Source organism: Petaurus breviceps, unplaced genomic scaffold, assembly GCF_028583685.1.
Source record: "Petaurus breviceps papuanus isolate PSGF00001 unplaced genomic scaffold, PetGlider_PUasm1.0 551, whole genome shotgun sequence".
NCBI lineage: Eukaryota > Metazoa > Chordata > Mammalia > Diprotodontia > Petauridae > Petaurus > Petaurus breviceps.
Window position 1 is genome coordinate 42,487,836 of NW_027186372.1, and position 17,716 is coordinate 42,505,551.

A 17,716-nucleotide genomic window follows, 5' to 3' on the forward strand; every position below is an offset into this window, starting at 1 on the left:
AGAAAACCTAGCCATTGGGAGTATTGCTCAGTAAACTGTGGGAGGGGTTTGCAAGCATGGCAGAGAAACACATTTCTGCATATCCATGGTTTCATATGTGTTTGTGCCTATTAGCATGTGGAGTAGCCCAGGTTTCTTTGTGGATCCCTTTATTGTTGTTATGGTTTCAATTCTTTATTTTTTAAAATAATGATAGCTGACATTTACATGGCACTTGAAGGTTATAAAGCATTGAAGATACTTTGGGCTCAGTGAGAAGAGTATTGCCTCTGGAAATAAAGGACTAAGTTCAAATCTAACCTTTGATGCTTATTACCTTTGAAACCTTAGACACACTCATTTTACTCCTCTGAGTCTCAGGTCCCTTATCTTAATAAATACCCTTTCTTTGTTTTTTCCTTCCTTCCTTCCTTCTTTCCCTCCCTCCCTCCTTCCTTCTTTCCTTCCTTTCTCCCTTCCCTCCCTCCTTCCTTTCTTCTTTCCTTCCTTTGTCCTTCCTTCCCTCCTTCCTCTCTCCCTTCCCTCCTTCCTTCCTTCTTTCCTTCCCTCCCTTCTTCCCTCCCTCCTTCCTTCCTTGCTTCCCTCCTTTCTTCTTTCCTTCCTTTGTCCTTCCTTCCCTTCTTCCTTCCCTCCTTTCCTCCCTCCTTCCCTCTTTCCTTCCTTCCCTCCTTTCTCCCTCCCTCCCTTCCTTCCTTCCTTCCTTCCTTCCTTCCTTCCTTCCTTCCTTCCTTCCTTCCTTCCTTCCTTCCTTCCTTCCTCCCTCCCTCCCTTCCTTCCTTCCTTATCTATAAAATGAGGGCACTGGGGGTGGCTAGGTGGCGCAGTGAGTAAAGCGCTGGGCCTCGGAGTCAGGAGGACCGGAGTTCGGTTCTGGCCTCAGACACTTAACACCCACAGAAAAAAAACTAGCCATGTAACCTTGGGCAAGTTACTTAACCCCAAGTGCCCTCCAAAAGGAAAAAAAAAAAAACAAAAAAAAAAACCCGAGGGCACTGGACTACATGGCTTCTGAAGTCTCCCAGCTCTCCATCTTTGATTCTATGATCTCATGTGAACTTCACAACAAAGTTAGAGTGTTATATATCTTAGTCCCGTTTAAAGAGGTTAAATAGATTTCTCAAGGTTACATAGATAGCAAGTGAAAGAGACAGAATCTGAGCCCAGCTCAGTCTTGCTCTTATGTTCAATTTTCTTTCACTTGTACCATGTTGTTCTTTTTCTCACATGGAGGGAAACCGGTTCTAGCTTTAATGTAGACAATTTACTTCAGGAGTTCACTAGCTTGAATTCTATTCTATTCAAGCCCCTCATTTGGTTCCTCTTGAACAGGAATTCCAACTGAGCTTTGGACAAGTGATTTCCGTGTTGACTATTGGTCAAAATCCTAATGGGCACAGGGTACTTGTAGTTCTGTGTCTGACTTTACTTTGTCATCTAGAATTGCCCCAATACACCTGCCTCTTCCCCCACATCCCCACTTCATACCATGTGAGGGAGAGGTACAATCAGTTTACATTCTTGATAAGGATGACCCATGAGGATTATTCTTGAAGGTTAGAGCAGGTTATTGCAAGAAATCATTGAATTTTCCTCCCTGAAAATCTCGAAATTAGAAAACAGAGGTATCATAGAACAATGGGAGCACAGTACGGTGGCCTTCTAACCAGAGGGATCTTGGTTCAAGTGCTGCTAGTGACAGTGTAACCACGGGGGCAAATCACTTAAGCCCTGCATGCCCCAGACTGCTCTCAGAGATCAAAAGGTACAGACAGAAACCCATTTACTTCTGCGGAGGGAGTACCCTGCACTGATGAAATCACAGGACAGAACAAAATTTAAGTACAGGCAGATCTTCTCAGTCTCTCCCACCCATCTCTCATTCCTACTTCACTGTTCATACTTTTTCTATTCTTCACATCACCCTCCACTTCTATGTATGCCAAGTGTCCTTCCCAGCCCCTTAGCCCCATCTGTGTCCTACCCATAGAATCTAGACTTAATCCTACCTCTTTCATTAAGCCTTCTAAATCTGCTCCAGCCCACAGTGTCTTCTGTCTTTTCTGAACTCCTACTGCCCTAACAGTACGACTATATAGCTAGACACTTATTTGTTGTCTCATAATTTCATGTATGTTGGTATTCTGTCTCCAGGGACATTATAAGCATGGGGGCTCAAAGTCATGCTTCATGGTGTCTTCATTCCTCTCAGCATTCTCACCCAACATTGGGGTAGACAGTCAACAAATGCTTTTTGATTTATTGGCAGACATTTGCCCTGGATGGTTTAGGGAGGTCAGACTGGATGAATTATTAAAAGTTCTTACATTTCTAGGTTTCTAGAAGGTTAGAACCTTCATAATGAAGCTTCATTCCCCTTTCCATTCATTATTTACTTACCCAGAGCTTACCACTGATGTTTCCTACTTCCTGATTATACAAAACAAGCAGCTCAAATTATGGGTCTTAAAGGAAAAGAAAACTTTGAAATTCCTGAGATGATTTTCCTCAGCCTCATCTGAGAACTGCATTCCCAATGGCCTCCACAAGGTGGTCACTCGTCCTGGGTCACTCATCCAAGTGGCAGGAAGTATCCTACAGCTTCTGTGAAGTTGGGTACAACCGCTGTCCCAGGAACGTTGCCCCACACAGAAACAGCAAAATATGTCCATAGTGCATCTTCCAAGGAAGGATCTCCTACCAATGGAAATCTGTCTGTCTGTTTATTTATTTGCAAATAACTAAGGTGGTCTTTTCTCAAATATTGCTTGGGGATGGGCCTCAGGCGCCACTGGCCACACACATCATTAGTGATGGAGCTTTGTGTTTGCTGGCTGTCACCAAAGAGGTGTCCACAGTGTCTTTGCCCCTGTTGCCTGAGGTAAGACCAAAGCTGGCAACCCTCCCTCATAGAGTGGTTTACAGGGTTGGGAAAGTGACCAGATTCTGGTCTTAAAGGTTTATAGAATCATAGGATCTCAGAGTTGGAAGGAAGCTCAGAAGCCATCCAGTCTAACCCATACCTGAACAAAAATCCCTTCTACAACATATCTAACAAGTGGTCATTCAGTTTCTGCTTGAAGATCTTTGGTGAAGGGGGCATCCCACCACCTCCTGAAGTGGGCCATTATGCTTTTGGATAGCTTTCATTATGAGGATATTTCTCCTTAAGTCAAATCTAACCCTGTCTCCTTGCAACTCCCACTCATTTGGATTAAAGAAGACAAACCCAAATCATAAGTTATAAAAGTTAAGTATTTTTAGCAATATTTGCTCATTCCCACCAAAACATCTTTATTGAGGTATTCCTATCTACTGCCAGTAAACTGATAACTGCTGAAATTCTCATTTCTACTTCTTGTGCTATGGATAGCCATGATGCATGTCAACAACATCTCCTTGACCAACTCACCTCTACAGGATATTTCCGCTTATAGCTATGATCGTTTAACCCTGAAGAGCTGTGTATTTGTCCAAGTTTACATGCCACCGGGGAGCCATGGAGTTCCGAGCCAATGACAATTTGTCTTGTACTAGGCAAACAGATTGCTGATAATATTATTTTCACAGCTGCCATGTCATCTTAGGTGGTATACATAATTCTCAGGGACTAACCACCCCTCTAATTCATGTGGCTGGTTTTAGAATATCATCACTTTCTATTCAGTTAATGCTATATATGAATCTGTGTATAAATAACCTATGCAAAGTGGATTCTTTGGGAAGGGACCAGGCACCTGGTTTTTCATTTTGACTAATTTGTCTGTCTGGGATTTGTTTGCCTGTGTGGCTCGTGGGAGCTTGAAGATGAAATTAAAGGTCTGTCTAATGTGCATGTAAATGTGTTGCACCAGAATAGGCCCAAATTATTTTATTAAGAAAATGCAGGGTGTCTGGTTTGCATTCCTACTTAGTTGTTTACATGTTGACAGAAGAGAAAAATTTAAGACAAGTGCAAAAAAGTCAATCTCTGGAGTCAAGGATAGAAGCCAGGTTAAATTTAGGATGCCCAGAGCAAAAGAAAAGGACTGAAGAAAGGGAAGAGCAATGGAGTAATGGGAGGAATTGCAGATGAAAGGGAAATGAAAAAGACTTCACTGATAAACTCAACTCAATCCAGTGCTTAGCTTTTTCTTTTCTTTTTTTTTTTTTTAAAAGCAATCGGGGTTAAGTAACTTGCTCAAGGTTACATGGCCAGTTATTTCTGGGTGTGGTGCTAAGTATCTGAGCCCAGATTTGATCCCCAGGTCATCCCGACACTAGAGCCGGGGCTCTTACTCACTGTGCTACCTGGCTGCCCCGAGTGCTTAGCTTTTTCATGATGGTTCAGAGAGAAAGAGATATGAGAAGTGGTCTTCAGATGCGCTGACCATAGAATAACTCAAAACAGAGCTATCCTTCCACCTTCCTCAAGGTTCTGGAAGAATACCTTCAGAGTTATTTTCTGTAAGAGGAATTCTGGGTGCTCCTCAGCCAAACGTTTTCCCAGAATGAGGGAAGAAATGAAGGCCTTTTTCGTTCCCCCAAAATATGTCTTGTTCTCTCTTCCTCTGATTTCCTTAAGGATAATTAGCGGAAAACTAAATTTTTAATCACTGCAAATGTCCTCCAGGTCTGGATGTACTCTGAGGGAATCTGGGATTTCTGTGTTCCAAACAGCATCCTTGGTATTTTCTGGACCAGATGCTTAAAAAGCAGTTAGTACAAGCATTAGTCTACTGATGGTTCACTATAACACTCTCTTAGTGATACACGCTGACTTTGTGAAAGAGGTCGCTTTTGATATTTCTTAAAGTCCTACCTGCTTGTCACAGATGAACCTAGAACAGGGGTGGGGAACCTGGGGCCTTGGGGCCACATGTGGACCTCTAGGTCCTCAAGTGCTGCCCTTTGACTGAATCCAAGCTTCACAGAACAAATTCCCTTAATAAAAAATTTGTTCTGTAAAACTTGGACTCAGTTAAAAGGCCACGCCCGAGGACCTAGAAGGCCACATGTGGCCTGGATGCTGCAGGTTCCCCACCTCTGATCCTAGAATGAACCAAATTCTTCTCCATAGTGAATACCATGAGATGTCAGAGAATCATTTCCATTCTGATTTTGGTTACTTAATGGATCCATGTATCTCTCATGAGGGTTCTTCTTTCATCATCCATCATTTAAAAAATAAATACATGAATCTGGCTGAAATAAAAATGGAAACTAAAGAACATCAAAGTGAAACCATTTTTTTTTCATTTCAATGACTCACTAACCATCCTGTACTTAATATCTCCATGAACCACATAGTGTATCACAAAAAAGAGTGCTGAACTTGGAGTCACCAGACCTGACTTTGATCACCAGCTCTGTTGTTGATGACCTGCATGATCTTGGGTAAATCACTTACTTCTTTGACTTCACTCTTCTCATTTGTAAAATGAGTGGGTTGGATGGACTGCCAAGGTCCCTTCTAGCTGTAAATCTATGATCTTATCAGCTGGTCACTCACTACAGTTTGAAGCCAGTTCATAAAGTGACACTTCTGAATACCAGTCATACATAAAAGAATCCTATCTCCTTCATATTGGCTTGACCAATGTCTACATTTCTCTATTGGGTTCCAGCTGGTATTACCACATACCTGTGTGATTTCATTGGTATAGGGAAATCCTGGATGGGCAAACTCCCTGTACCAAAGCAGATCAGCAGCTTCTCTGCAACTTATAGAGTATTAGCTGCCTGAAGTGCTGAGAAGGGACAGGATCAAATGAGATAATATTTATCGAGCACTTAGCACAATGACTGGCACATAGTAGGCACTTAAAAATGCTTATTCCTTTTCCTTACTCCCTTAATATTAATTACAAAGTCTTACTAAATTCATAGTGGCATTTTGTCTTTGTGTCTTTTTTCAGCTACCACCTGGCACAGTGAATAGAGTGCCAGTCCTGGAGTCAGGAAAACTCAGCTTTCTGAGTTCAAATCTAACCTCAGATACTTACTAGCTGTGTGACCCTGGGCAAGTCACTTCACCCTGTTTGTCTCAGTTCCCTCATCTGTAAAGTGAGCTGGAGAAGGAAATGGTAAACCAGTCTAGTATCTTTGCCAAGAAAACCAAAAATGGGGGCATGAAAAGTTAGAGACAGGACTGAAACAAGTGAACAGCAACAAAACTCTTATCCAGGGTGGTCAGGCAAGGCTATCATGGTAAAAACTGAAAGCTGGGAAATGAGAAAACAAGAGTTTCTATTCTGACTCTATAATACATGGTAATTGTGTGACCCTGGGCAGATTTCTTCAGTTGTCTGGGCCTTAGCTTTCCTTAGCGGCAAAAAGGAGTTTTTACCTTTCCTTAAGAGGTAAAAAGGGTTGGATTATGTCTAAGGTATCTTTGAATTCAAATAGTTTATTATTTTATTAAATATTATTAGAGTTCCTACCTCATATGGAATACTAAAAATAAGAGCATGAGAAAATTAAACAAAAACATCTCAGTCTCTCTGAGATGAATCAGATGGGCATTCATTGTCAAGGGTAATTATTACAAGTATCTATTATCATCCAATTCAACCCACTCATTTTCCAGATGATCTTGTGATGCATAGAAGTGATGACTGAATATGAGTTCCATTTGATAAAACCTGATTCCGTTATGATGGAATACCTTTTCAGGTGAAGCTGATGCTACTAACTTAGCCTCAGAATTTTTGAGATTAAAAGAGTCTTCTTTCTTAGATCCAAAAAGGTATCTCTCCTTGCATATGACATGAGGAATGCTGATATTCCTTCAAACAGGATAATAAGTTTCTCCCTAAAGCCACTCTGGTCCTGACAGCTGCCCACATGAGTCAGGGATGGAATGGGAATGCTTTCTAGTTCTGACAGGTCAGTCTATAACTTGAATGAATCAGAAACAGGGTAGCTGACTGGGTGAGCACATGCACTCCTATAATTAGATACAAAAAGTATTTATTAAGTCTGTACTATGCACAAAGTCCCTAATATGCTTGTGAGGTACCAGAGATACAAAGAAAGACCAAAATATAAAACAATCCCTGCCCTCAAATAACTTACATTCTCCTGGGGGATACAACATGCTCCCCAGGAAGGAAATGCTAAGTCTTATGCAAGGGGGAAAGAGAATGCTATTAATCGAAGGGAAAGGGGAAATCTTTGAAAGACCTCCTGAGTTGGTACTCAAACTTCACTCTGAAGAAAGTTAGGGATTCTTCCAGTCAGAGGGGAGGGAAGAGTGTGTTCCAAACATGGAGGAATCACTTATGCAAAGGCATGGAAATGGGATATGATGTGCTGTATGCAGGGAATAGCTAACAAGCCAAGACAAATAAAAGATGCACAGAGCAGGCCTTAGATTTCCCTGAGGACGAGAGAACCTCCCTAATTACAGAAGACTGCTAACCACATTTCCATTTAGCCTTTCCAAGGCTACCTCCTCAACCAGGGTCTTTCATCATGGTCTCTTCTCTCACCTTCCTGTCAATGGCTTATTCTGGTACAGGCAGCCTCCCACACATGCCCTTCTATTCAGGTGGACTCTAGTAAGGCTGCATACAGCTTTGTAGGCGCTCACTGGAGAGGCTCTTACTTTTTTTTTTTCCACATGCTGATCATTGGACAAACCTAGGTGTTTTGGTGATAATTCACTTGTCTATTCAGGTAAGGGATGATTGAAATGTACTCTCAGACTTGACCCATCTCTTCCCGACCCTGATCTGGGGGGTTGCTATTTGCTTAACATTACCCCTTTCCCTTGAGGTTTAGCAACAAAAGCAGATGATGACAGACAGATGGAGAGACACCTCCACACACGTGCACACTGGCTAGATGATAGATCTGAAAGGAAAAAGAAAACAGCTAGCTTTCTTTCATCCTGTGATTTGCCGATTTCAGAGAAGCTTTTCTGAGCTATGACCTGCTGTTTCCTTGGTGACCAAAGCCTCAAAATAAACAGGAGACTGCTCAGCTGAGGCCAGTGGTCCATTCAGCTGGGCCATCTGCCCCAAGACAAACCACGTTACCAAAAAAAAAAAAAAAAAGCTCTTGTGGTAGCAGGCACCACTGGTGCCTAGTGACTGCCTATCCCTCAGTCCGTTTGACCCATTGCTCCCCTTCTCTGGTCTTGATGAATCTAGAATTACTTCACATCTCAGTTCTCAGTCAAGTTTTCTTACGCGGAGTGGTGTGTGTGTGTGTGTGTGTGTGTGTGTGTGTGTGTGGTACGTGAGAAAGAATTGTCTAGAACTGCTCATTGTGTATATGTGTGGGAAGGGTTGTGGGGAAGGGGAATTGCTCTGTGTGTGTGTGTGTGTGTGTGTGAATGTGTGCGTCTGGGGGAAGGGTTGTCTGGGGGGAATTGTTTGCCCAGTGATAAACAAGAGCCAGAGAGAGCTGGAGACCCAGGGAGTTCAGCTGAATCCTCACCCTGCCTCTCTTTTCCCACACAGCGTTCTGGGACCAGTGGCTTGCTCTGTGCCACTGGCTGGAGGAATTCCAGCAACCTGATGTGCATGCCATAGCTCGCCACCTTTCCCCACAAGGAGCTGCAATAACTCAGAGGTTTCTGAAGCCAGCAAAGGGCTTCTGGGGAGGCAGACGCCTGAAGCAGCACTAACAGCAGCAGCAGCAGCACCCAACCCCAGCGACAGAGGGAAACTGCAGATCCTGAGGCAAAAAGGAAAGCAACGTCTGGGTGAACCTGCCTTCTCCACTGATTGGAGCAACAGAGACACAGCCCTAGTTCCTGCTCCTGCAGGTAAGGTTCCGGCTATCTCGGGCAGCAGGGGGAGAAAAAGTTTTCTCTCTCCATCTTGATCTTGGTTTCTGTGTGCCTATGTCGGTGAGTGCTATCTGGGAGATGGAGGGGTGGGGGTGGGAGGGGGAGGGAAGAGGAAGGGAATGAATGAAGAGAAAGTCACTGCTATTAAAGTTGTAAGCAGACACCACTCGCTGTCAATGTTCAAGGCAGCTAATGTTTGAAACTCATGGACAGCTGGGTAGAAAGCAAGACGCAACTTGGTCCAGGCTTAAGGCGAAAAAGTGTTATTTTCTGTTCTCTGGGCAAAAATGGGAAAGTAAGTCTTTTTTATTTTAGAGACTGTGGGAACAGCAATATGATATTGTCATTACATTGTCACCATCACCCCAGCCCCAGCTCTGAGTCACTGATGATTAATTAGTTCTCATTTGCTCTATTTCCCCATTTAGACTTTCTTTGTCATTCTTTGTCAGCAGGAGAAGGTTGTGGTCATTGGTGAGTTTGGCCAGCCCTATCTGACCATGCACATCTCACCCTTTCGGACACCTTTGAAACTTGGCCATCCCCCCAAAGCCATCCCTCATTGTGGATTCCTTGGACTTATCAATGTTGCTTATGCTAGTGGAGGACTGGAATGTGGTGCGTGGGTACTGGCATGAATGCTCAAAGTTCAGATGGGTGGCATTTTGGCAACTCCATAGATATTTTTACTGGGTACCTTTAACTGAGTTTCCATTAGACAAAGTAACGGGTTAACCATATTTTTCATGATCTTCTCTGTCTCATCTCTCCTTTTTTGAAAAGTTCTTAAATATTTTTTATTAATATCTGTTTTTGAATGTCATCATTTTCTCTATGCCATACTCTCCATTAAACCTTCCTTTGTAACAACAACAAAATATGTTGCAGCAAAATTTGCCACTATAATTGCATCCACATCTGTCAGATTTGGAATCCATAGTCATCTAATCTCTGGATTTAATATTGGTCATTACAATTATTTTTAGTTCAGTCACCTTTTTGTTTTGTTTTTATTTATATCATTGTTGCTTGTATATACTTTCCCCCCTGGTTCTTACTTTACTCTGGATCAGTTCATACAGCTCTTCCTGTTTCTTTGACTTCTTCATATTTGTCATTCTTGGAATGCAGTACTACTTCATTATAATCACAATCTTCAATTTATTTATCCCTTCCCCAATTAATGGATACTTGCTTTGTTTCTACCATGTTTTTTTTTTTTTTGCTGCTACAAAAAGTAATTCTGTGAATATTTTGTATGTGTAGTATACTTTGCTTCTTTTTCCAATAAATGTTTCATTTGGGAGCTCATGGTGAGCCTGGAAAATTGGCCAATAGTACAAGAAGAGAAATGAATTTGGGGAAGGGATGGGAATGAATATACTTAGGAGTCATCTCAGGAACTATGACAACAGACATTTTTTGGGGTTCCAGGGCTGGATAAAGCTAATTTACCTATTGGTTTTTGCAAAGAATGAAGATGAGGCTGGTTTCACTTCCCTGAAGCAATAAGACAATTGCCCAAATAGCCTGTAAGGTAAGCTGAGCTTTCTGTACTATGTTAGAATAAGGATCATGAGTGACTTAAAATTCCTGGAAACCACCTCAGGGCTTGGCATAATGTGACCAGCTTGGCCGATGTTGTTAGCTGATAAACAAGGTCCCACTGTGTAATGAGGACCTCCTGGAAGAGGAAATAATCACAGAAATTTGTCAATTGATTAAAGGTTAGCTAGGATAGGAAGCTAGGACATGTTACTTACATTACCATCTTTGATAATGAAAAAGGTAAGTTGTCTCTGTAGAATTCACATGGTACTTCATCCTAGTACTCAAAGAAACTTTATTACAGTAATATTTTTATCATCATCATCATCATCATTTGGTCTAGATCTGTGAATTTCTTTTTTATGGGGAACTGCTTTTGCTGATATAGACTGACAATTCATCTGTAACTTATAGTCAGGGAATCTCTTGGGGCATTTGAGGGGTTAAGTGACTTTCCCAGGGTCATACAGCTTGAATCTTCTTCTTGATTCTAATATTGGATCTTTACCTTCTTCACCAGGCCACTTATATGAAATGGCTTTATATAAGAAGCAAATCAAACCAGTTAGAGTCCAATGCTAATGCAGCCAAAGTTGAAGATTTTTTTCACTCTCTAATAGACTCTGCCCTATTTCTTAGCTCTGTACCTTTGCTCCTGTAGCTTCCCATCTGTGGAATGGCCACCATCCTCTCTTCAAATGATAATTCCTATCCATTTGGCAAAACTGAGGCAAATACTACCTCCTTCAGGGAGCATTCACTGCTGCCTTTGCTCAGCAATGACCTTCCTTTTCAGACTTCATATAACATGTTGCTTATATTCTCTAATGCATATATCATGTAACATAATGTATTACGGCGATCTGTTTCTCTCTCTCTCCTTTCTCTCTTTCTCCCTCTCTGTCTCTGTCTCTTTCTGTCTCTCTCTGTCTCTGTCTCTCTCTCTGTCTCTGTCTCTCTGTCTTTCTCTCTCTCTCTCTGTCTCTGTCTCTCTGTCTTTCTCTCTCTCTCTCTGTCTCTCTCCTTTCCCCTTCCTCCATGAGGGTCAATTTAGAATCTCCCCTAGAGCCTGGCTAGCAATGTGTTGCACACAGTAGGCGCTTAATAAATGTCTGTTCAACAGACTCTCCATATAGATGTCTTAGCTCTTTCATCAGTATAGATTACATACCTAATCCAATTCAACAGCTTTTTTTTTTGGAGGGGGGAAGGCAAGGCGATTGGGGTAGGTGACTTGCCAAGGTCACACAGCTAGTTAAGTGTCAAGTGTCTGAGGCTGGATTTAAACTTAGGTCCTCCTGACTCCGGGGCTGGTGCTCTATTCACTGTGTCACCTAGCTACCCCTACACTTGTTATCTTTGAGGCACTCTTTCAAGGAGTTGGGGTTACACTACAATCCTTACTTTTAAGATTATAATCTAATGAGATATGGGTATATGAAACATACACAAATAAATACGATACAAATTGGAATATGATATGAAGAAAGAAGTATTCCAGATGTAGGGCAAAAGAAAATTCAAGGGAGAGATCCATCATTTGGGAGCTCAAGAGAGTTAGTGATACTGTTAAAGATAACCTTCAAAAGGTAGAATTGAAGAGGAAGTGTGCTTCAGGCATGGGAGATAGCCTGTGAGCAAACATGGAGGTAGGAGAGAGAAGAATGAGTTTGGCAAATAGCTAGTGGTCCAGTCTGGCTGAACTATAGAGGGCCTAAAGGGGGAGAGTGTGAAATACGACTGGAAATGGAGACTAGAGACACATTGTAGAGGGCCTTAAATATCAGGTTTGTACTTTATCTTATAGGGAATAGGGAGGGAACCATGACTGGTGTTTGAGTAGGGGCATAAACCTGCAGGCAGTGCTCTAGAAAATTCTTTTGTTTGACATTGGATGAGCCTTTACCTTTGGAGAAGAGAAAAGTAGGAGGCAAATGCCCAGGTGACATAATGTGGACAAACCACTGTGAACAATTAGAAAATCAATAAGCATTTATTAAGTACTTACTATACTAGGCACTGTGCTTGGTGTTAGAAGATAAAAAGAAAAAGCAAATAGTCCCCGCTTTCAATGAGCTTACATTCTAATAGGAGAGGCAACATATACATGTTAGAACATATAAGATAAATGTAAAGTAGATAGAAGGTAGCCTCAGAGCAGATGGAAGGTCACTAGCAGCTGGGAGGATTGGGAAAGACCTCCTAATCTATCTTTTAATATGGGGGGGGGATAAAAAGGTTGCAGCGCTAGCATTACTGGAGGAGAGGCCAATGCCACACTCTTCCTTGACACCTCCTATCTCTAAGTCAGCGATGACCTTTCCCCTTGTAATTTACAAAATACATTGTTTTTAACCTTTCTTATGCACTAATTATGTATTATTTTACATTATAGTTCAAATGAGATAACATGCAAAGCACTGTGCAAATATACGGTAGCCATGATTATCAATATTGTTATTATAATTATCTGTCTGTCTTTTCACCAATAGACAAAATGCTCCAGGATGCCTTATATCTTATCTAAACTTAGTTTCACTTCCAGTCAAACATATATGCACAGGTACATCCAGGCAAACTCATTTATTTTCATAAGTAAAATTTGTTGTTATATGGTCCTGTTCCACTCTTTGTGACCCCATTTGGTCTTTTCTTGGCAAAGATACTAGAGTGATTTACCATTTCTTTCTCTAGCTCATTTTACAGATGAAGAAACTGAGGCAAACTGGATGAAGTGACTTGCTCAGGGTTATACAGCTAGTGAGTGTCTGAGGCCAGATTTGAACTCAGGAAGATGAGCCTTTCTGACTCCAGACCTGGTGCTCTATTCACTGTGCCACCTAACTATCCCCAAGTAAAATTTAGCTGTCTATTAAAAAATTAACTTTAGCTAAGTTTTAGTTTTATGAATAAAAATAACATCCTTAGGAATTGTATAGTCAATGAATGTTTGTCTTAAAAAAAATTAAAAAATAAAATTCCTTGAGTGCACACGCCTAAGCTTCTGGCATTTAACACAGATGATTAAATGAATGACACATTGTTATAATACATTTACCCAGAGGTAATCTGGGCTACCTCTCATCAGTCTGGCACCTTTGGGAAGGACTTCTTTTCAAAGGGTAGGACAAGCTGAAGTCACTTGTGGAGACCACACCCCATGGCAACTCAGACTTCACCCAGCTCTCTTGGAGGAGGAGCAGACTTGACCAATCACCAGGTACATTCTCAGGCTCACATGCCATCGATGCCTGTGCCCCTGGACTGATGCCAGGCTGCATAAAACTCCTGGAGAGAGTGGTACTTGAAAAATCTGGCCCTCGAGCAAGAAAGAAAATTCCATTGTCTAATCAAAAATGGAGCCTTGGTTAACTAACCAACAATTTGCTGAAGGCAACTGTCTTCATTCAGTCATGCAAACTCATGAAGAGTGGAGATTTTTTCCTTTTTTGTACTAATACCCCCATCTAGTATGTGGCACAGTGTCTGGCACATTATAGGCATCTAATTAATACTTATTAAGTGTTGACTGATTGACTATAATGGGTAGCATGCTAGACATGGATTGGGGTTCGAATCCTGCCTGAGAAACTAGCTTTTTGACTCTGGGAAAGCCAGAGAACCTTAGTTTCCTCATCTTCAAAAGAGATTTGCAGCAACAATTTGGAGGGGTTATGATAAGAGCACTCTGAAAAACTTAAAGGGCACAAAGATGTGCCCTCCTGTTAAAATAGGAATTATTATTATTAGACCTGTAAGAGATAGAAAAGGGTTAAGTTTCCACAGATCTGCTAAAAATCACTGAAGTAAAAATACTGATAATAAATTGTGAGAAACAGTAGGGAGTTAAGCTTCCATAGAATTGCTAGATATTACTAAAGTTAAGATAAAAGAAGCTAGCAGACAGCAGATGGATCCGACCAGTCAGAAAGCAGACAGCACCCTTGGGACTCTCAAGCCAAGATAAGGACAGACCTGTGCTAAGCCAGTAAGGAGTCAGTATCCAGGGTTATTACTGCACTTGCTTAATGAACCTCATGTATTATGTATATTATCCAACATGCCCAGTATAGAATTAGAGTCTCATTAGTAATAATGTATGATAATGGAAAAGGTGTACCCTAAAGAGAAGGAACCAATCAATCCTCTGAAGGAAGTGTCTGCATCAAACTAATGGCATAAAAGTTGCTGCACTTTTGTATCCCCCACTCCTCCTTCCACAAGAAGGGTGGAGTCCACTTCTGGCCAGAGGTGATCATTTCCTTTGGACTTCTCCTTAATAAACTTCTTTTGAGATCAGATTTTTGATATCAATTGTGTTTTGCATTTGCAGGTTGGCATTTCCAACAGCCCTAAAGACTCTTTTTTTCTTTCTCTATAGAAAGTCACATATAGGATTCATTTTCTCTTCCAAGCTATTTCAATACTTTCTGCATTGCCCAGCAAAGGGATCAGCATTTTTCCTTTCATTTGCATGGTGATTCATTAAATGCAAATGTTTATTATTGGTGCTATAATACCCGCAGTGGGATGACGAGGTGATATCTCTGTGAAGGATGAGTCAGCACCTCTGTCTGGGTGTGAGCCAGCCTGGCACTGGGCAAAGACTCCAAAAGTCAGTCTCACTTTGGAATGCAGTGTTTAAGAGGAGCTAGCCCGTTATTAGGGATGATGTTTATCTCTTAGAAAACAGAGTGGATTTCCTTGGAGACTCTGGGCTTCAGACACAGGCCTCTTCTATGCTGTCTTTCTGTTACTTGCTAAGAATTTCAGCTTAAATAGCAGCCTCTGTAGGTAATGCATGTACACTATTGAATTAGAGTTCCATTTGGATGGACAGACTGAACTCCCCTCTCCTCCCCACCCTTATTTATTATCACTAGGGCTGTGTGCTAACCAAGTCACAAATAAAGTACTACATTTTCCAAGTGGAAAAGGATTATAGGATTTAAAGCTGGGTGATAACTTTTGTAGTTGAGTTGCTTCCAGTCATGTCCAACTCTTCTTGACCCCACTTAGGGTCTTCTTGGCAAAAATCCTGGAGTGGTTTGCCATTTGCTTCTCCAGCTCATTTTATAGATGAAGAAACAGGCAAACAGGTTAAGTGACTTGGCCAGGGTCACACAGCTAGTCTTAGGCCAGATTTGAACTCAGGAAGATGAGTCTTCCTGACTCCAGGCCCAGCACTCTATCCATTTCACCACCTAGTTGCCCAGATGATTCCTTAGAGGTTATTTAATTCAACATTCTGATTTTACAAATGAGGAAACTGAGCTTCAGAGAGGTTAGGAGGAGCTAGATGGAACAGCTATGTGGCACAGTGGATAAAGTGCTGAGCCTGGAGTCAGGAAGACTTGAGTTCAAATATGGCCTCAGACACTTACTAGCTGTGTGACCCTGGCCAAGTCACTTCACTCAACCTCAGTTTCCTCAGCTGTAAAATAAGCAGGAGAAGGAAATGGCAAACTACTTCAGTATCTTTGCTAAGAAAACCCCAAGTGGGATCATGAAGAGTCAGACATGAGTGAAATGACTTAACAACAACAAATGGTACAGTGTATAGAGAGCTAGACATGGGAGTCAGGAAGACCTGAATTCAAATCCTGCCTCAGATGCTTATCAGATGTGTGATTCTGGGCAAGTAATTTAACAGCTTTTAGCCTCAGTTTCCTCATCTATAAAATGCAGATAATAATAGCATCTACTTGACAGAGTAGTTATGAGGAACAAGTGAGATCATATGTGTAAAGTGTTTTGCAAACCTTAAAAAAGAGTTGTATTAATACTTAGCTACAAGCTAAGTGACTTGTCCAAGGTCACATAGGAAGGAAGTGGAAGGGCTGAAACTTTCATTTTTTAGTTTTATTGATACCTGTTTTAAAATACCATGGTCATGCTTCCCCTTCCTCCCCTCCCCTCTGACCATTCCAGAACTCCTTTGTCACAAAGAAAAACATTTAAGCAAAACCAACTGACAAGAGTATTGTATCTGTTAGTATATGCAACATTCTATACCGTAGTCCCCTTCCGTTCCCACCCCCACCCCCACCTATTTCATATCATCTGGTCTCTGTGGCTAGTACTGATCATTGCCTTTCATCCAAGTTTAGATGCTTTCTAGCATTGTTTTCATCTGAGTTATTATAATCATTGTCTATGTTTCATTTCCCTGGTTCTGCTTATTTTGCTCTCCATTTGTTTATATAAATCTTCCCATGTTCCTCTGAGTTTTTCATGTTTGTTATGGCACAATAATGTTCTGTTACAGTCACATAAAATAATTTGCTCAGCCAATCAAATGAGATCAAATGAGATAATATTTGTAAAGTGTATAATACTGCCTGGCACATAGTAGGTACTTAATAAATACTTTTTCTCTTCCTTTCCCTTTCCCATTGCTCTAACTGATGAATTCCCTTTTTATTTTAGATTTTTTTACTGTTATAAATTATTTACTACTATAAATTATCATTACTATATTATATACGACACATTATCTATGATAAATGTAATATAATACTATAAATATACCATATTATAGTATTACTATAAGCATTTTTATACATATGGCACTTCCTTTGTCTTTTTGACCTCCTGAGGGCACCGGCCCAGGAATTGGATCACCGGATCACGGGTAATTAATTCATATGAACAATTTAGTGCTTGTGAAAAAGAAGTTTTATTTGTGCCTTTTGTCTTTATGTAACACAGTTATTATTGGAGGGGGAAAAAAAAGCTCATTTTCCCACTACAGCTCACTTTTGGATCCTCCCTGGTAACAAAGAAAACGATACGATACTCACATCTGATACTGTATATAACAATCTGTCCTACTCATCACCTGCCCCTCTTCCATGGCAAAGGACCTACATTGCGTTACTCGTTCACTATGGATTTTCAAGTTTTAATTTAACTTCCATTTAGTGACCTTTTCATTCACATTGTTGTACAAATTGTTCTATGGGTTCTGCATATTTCTCTTTGTATGATAAGATCATTGATTCAGACCTGGAAAGGACCTCAGAGACCATCAACTCTTTCATTTTACAGATGAAGAAAAATGAGACTCCAAAAATTTCAGTGACTTAACCTAAGGTCACAGAGCTAGGAAGCGTCAGAGTCAGTTCATACAAATCTTCCCATGTTTTACTATATTTTTATATTGATCATTTCTTGTTGCATAATAATATGCTATTGCACTTAAATACTGTAATTTTTTTAGCCATTCTCTAGTTCACTCATTTTTTTCTCTCCTCTCCTTTCCCTCTCTCCCTTCCTTCCTTCCTCCCTCCCTCTCTCTCTCTTTCTTTCTCTCTCTCTTCCTTCCTACCTTTCTTTCTTTCTTTCTTTCTTTCTTTCTTTCTTTCTTTCTTTCTTTCTTTCTTTCTTTCT

The 17,716-nt window shown here is 41.0% G+C and overlaps 1 protein-coding gene across 2 annotated transcripts in view; it reads left to right on the forward strand.

Annotated features, from left to right (window-relative positions):
• FGF1 (fibroblast growth factor 1) overlaps positions 1-17,716 on the forward strand; it is a 145,869-nt gene that overhangs the window by 924 nt on the left and 127,229 nt on the right. Inside the window, exons 1-2 of one of the 2 annotated variants that reach the window (XM_069102699.1) lie at positions 8,058-8,179; positions 8,445-8,752. The gene's annotated coding sequence lies outside the window, so the exon portion shown is untranslated. Of the gene's footprint in view, positions 1-8,057; positions 8,180-8,444; positions 8,753-17,716 lie in introns of those variants that run through there. The other variant, XM_069102698.1, reaches the window with a different exon arrangement.